This window comes from Boleophthalmus pectinirostris, unplaced genomic scaffold (genome assembly GCF_026225935.1).
Source record: "Boleophthalmus pectinirostris isolate CB_2022bp ecotype Guang Dong unplaced genomic scaffold, ASM2622593v1 HiC_scaffold_10, whole genome shotgun sequence".
Lineage (NCBI taxonomy): Eukaryota > Metazoa > Chordata > Actinopteri > Gobiiformes > Gobiidae > Boleophthalmus > Boleophthalmus pectinirostris.
The window spans coordinates 28,003,067-28,007,277 of NW_026570971.1; positions in this window are offsets into that span (position 1 = coordinate 28,003,067).

The following is a 4,211-nucleotide window of genomic DNA, read 5'->3' on the forward strand; positions in this document are numbered from 1 at the left end:
ATTTCAGCGGGCGTGTAGCCAGGCAATCAGCAACGCATTTCAGGCTTGGTTTAGCTCAGAGGACAGTGTGTGTGGAGCTCTGTGCAGGAGATACCAGCGTGTTGTGACAGTGCAGTCCAGTTTACGAGTTTAAGAAATGCTCCAGCTGGATTAGATGGAATAACATGTATGTGAGATCACTGAGAAGAGTTTGATAAATGTTTGACCCTCACACCAACAGATTACCAGTCCAAGTCTTGTGATTTAAAGGTGCGTTGTGTAACTTTTCAGGTGGTGGGTCTGTTAAACGCTTTTCTTCATGGAGATGTTATTGCTTTGTCTGGAATGTTTCACAGTATGGCATTAAACATTTTTAGCTTCGTGGAGACCCAACCACACCAAGTTACAGGTCAGATCTGAGGAAAGGCAACCCCGCTCACAGTCAAAATGCCTGTTTTTGTAGATATTTTTGAGCTGTAAAACCACCTGTATTTAAACAAATGTAAGTTAGAGCTATTTAATGTCATACTGTGGAACATTGCATAGAAACAAGCAGGTGATGGACCTTCAACCAAAAAATTACCTTTAATCATCAACAAATTATAGTATTATTGGCCTATATTACAAATGTTACATATAACTCATTGTGAACTGCAGTAAAACAACTTAGAAAAAAAGGACAAAAGATAAAATAGGAATCTTATATTTTATCATATTGGTCATTTGGACTTTCATATCATCAAAGTGGGTAAAATAGTTTTAAAGGACCCTTATACTTTTTTTTTTTTTTTACTATAAGAAAAAACAAAAACAAAACAGGTTTCCAAATTTGCCCTGCCTCTCAGTCCCATCTCTCACTCTGTGGTTGAACTATAACAGAGCAACAACTCTTTAATCACCTCACAGTTGTCCCCGTATGGTTCTCATCCAAAAAGCTCTGTGATTGGATAAAACTGTCTGACCCTAGTAGACACTTCTTTATAGTTTGAATGCAACCAAATGCCTCTTAAAATAATGTCATATTGTCTCTTTTATTTGTATGTATTTATTTAGTTTTAACAATACTCATGGAGTAGTAACTAACTACCTTATTTTTCGGACTATAAGGCGCACTGGATTATCAGGTGCAATATCGATTATGTTGAATTCTCTCGTCTATTTTCATACATAAGGTGCACCGGATTATAAGACGCATTAAGTGAAACAAACAGACGACACTTGAGACTGAAACCTTAGCCCAGGCATCCATTATCCATTAGCAGATCATGGTGTAACTCGCCCAGTGTTGCCTCCCTGTCTTGGTGAATGTGTATTATGAATGGGATAATTTAAGTTTTTTTTTTTCCTACGAGGAGGACTCAAATATACATTGAGTAATAATGTGATTAATGCAGCTTTGAGCACATTCGTTTACGTTTTAGAGCAACGAAACTTAAAACCACATGGCTCATTTGCATAAACTATAAGTTCTGAAAAAACAGCTCGCTCCTTGTGCCCTGATGCTTTTCAGCTTCTGTCGGACTAAAGGACTCAACTCGGCGAGGCTCCTGACTATGGTAGCTGTAATGCTCCGACAATCCATCAAGCAATTCGTGTTTACAGTTTACCAAAGTCGTACTAAAACAGTTTGACAGATTTTTGAGCACCGGGTCAGTAAATACAACCAGAATTAATACATGAGGCGTACTATTATTTTTTTGAGAAATTTAAAGGCTTTTAAGTGCTCCTTATAGTCCGAAAAATACGGTAACTAGAAGCCAATAAAAGCCCCTTTGACAATTCAGTGACTCCTCCATTTTGATTTTGTGGGGGAAAAAAATCACCCCAAACTATTAATGCAGACTTAAAATTGGCTCAAACTTTATTGTTACCCGTGGTTACGTCATTGACTCAACCATTATCTTATGTATTTCCCTTACAAATACAGTATATTGCTTCATCATGTCTGCATTGTGATTATTTTGTAGGTAATTTAACCTTCCACTGCTGTATCACCGGTTTAATCCAGTGTCAATTCCTCTTCGTTCTCCTCTCTATCATTTCTGTTTGTCTTGGCTTTACGTTGTCATCCGTACAATACTCTCCTTTATAAGATGACAATATTGAATTTCCTAGTATCTACATCTGCGGTGATCACATTTCCTTCGCTGAAAACGGAAGATTTCTTGATTCGGGGACATTTCGTACACTTGTAAATAACTGATTTGAAAGAAAAATATCGGTAAATGGAACCACATGTAATGAATATGAAACAAATGACGCACCAATCTCCAATTCATCTACTGCTATCAATACAATCTAATCTGGTGGGCTTGGGGCCTTGAAGCAATATGCGCTAAACGGACCGCTACATGCTTGTGCTGATAATGTATTCATGAGGTCTGCTGGACAAATAAAGAGTCTTATTGACATGCTGTTATTAAATTCTTATGTTAGCTAGGTGGAGCTGACGCGACGCGAAGGGTAAAATGCATTTGTGGAATTACAGTGGTCAGGCCCAGCTATTACTCCCTATAACAGATAGCGTGTGTCTTGAAATGTACCTGAGATTTTCCTGGTCTCGAAGGGATAAGAAACTTTTATATGGAGCTTGTTTTGACGTGTGGGTGTGTTGAAAATTGCCTGCCAGAGCAAAGCTGTGGAGCGCTGTCAGGTGTAGTAGCAGAGGTAGAATGTATTTACTGTCGTCTTATGGATTCCCTGTGACTTTTCATCTCAGAGGAGGAACGAGAGGATGAGGAAATGATCTTTGCAATAGTCTCTGGACAAGCAAGTGTGCAAATGTATGGCTCTGACTCCCAGAACTGTACAAAAATAAATATTACAGTAACGTAATTCAAGCTGTTTGTTATTAATTTGATCAGATTGACAATTGTTTGAAACTGCTCTTTAAAAACATTTTACATAAACTTACTTTTGTGGGATTGTTGTTGCAATGCAAAATTTAGCAAATTTGCAATACGTTAGATTGACAGTTGGATCAGGGCAGCGTCTGCAGTGATAGGGTCACAGTTTCAGACTGTTGTGGTGAAGAAGGAGCTGAGTCCAAAGGCAAAGCTCTCGATTTACCGATTTAGGCCCCATTTACATGTACACAGGTATTTTTAAAAACTGAGACATTTCCCTTCGTTTGTGCCCATCTTTTACATGCAAACGGCAAATTCACCTCTGAAAACAAATCTTTCTAAAAACTCCTGCTAGAGTGGAGATTCTGGAAAACTATGGTTTGGCGTTTGCATGTAACGTAAAATAAAGAGATTTTTAGGAGTTAACGAGCGAAAAGTGTGACCAATATTTCCCTTTTGCTCTGATGATGATCATGGAGCATTCAGAGCAACAGTCGCATTTCTTCTGGTTCAAACACTTTTCATGTGCTTGTATTTCCACACACAGCTCATGGATCAGATCCATGACCAGAGACGATGACCAGGGAGGCTTGGACGTCAGCAATTTTACCACTTCTTTAACACATCTGCGAACAGGCGAGCCTGATCTGTAATGCACTTTCAATGTATTTTTGAGTAATACATACAATTGTAATGAAATAAATGTAACAGGTTTGAATCTATAACAGTTGTCCAGAGGTTTGGCGTAGTTATGACGCCGCTCCATGATGTATTTATGTGGGTTGATATAAACGAAAACTTTTTTTTGAAAACGATGCTATGGGCACAATGTTATTTTGGAAAAGGGAGGAGGGGAAATATTTCTTTCTCAACATAGCTGGCTGTAACCCAGCCTTACTTTCCTAAATTCACCTACAGTCATGCACTTCAGGTAATGACCAAAAGGACAAGATCACAGATACAAAATGAATTTGCTGAGGGCAGGACAACTGTTCAGGAGGGACTATATCTCTTAGCTGACCTGGGAACGCCTCAGGATCCCCCTGGAAGAGCTGGAGGAAGTCTGTGTGGAAATTCCATTGTTTTCAGTGCAATTAATGTTAATTAATTTAGCTAAAAATACGCCACACATACGCCATGACACACAAGTAGTTTAGCAAAAAAAATTAAATGAATACAATTTATGTATAAAATATATCCCTCTCCCAAATCCACTTTCTGCATTTATATAAGTTCCAAGGACAGATGTTCCTTATGGCTTTTCTTAAGTAAAAAAGTATTGATTATGTATTATGTATGTCTCTCCCACTCAGAGCTCATGCTCTATAATTATTTTCACATGGACTTTGTTAAAGCAGGTTTCTGAAGCTATTCTCGTCTGTCACC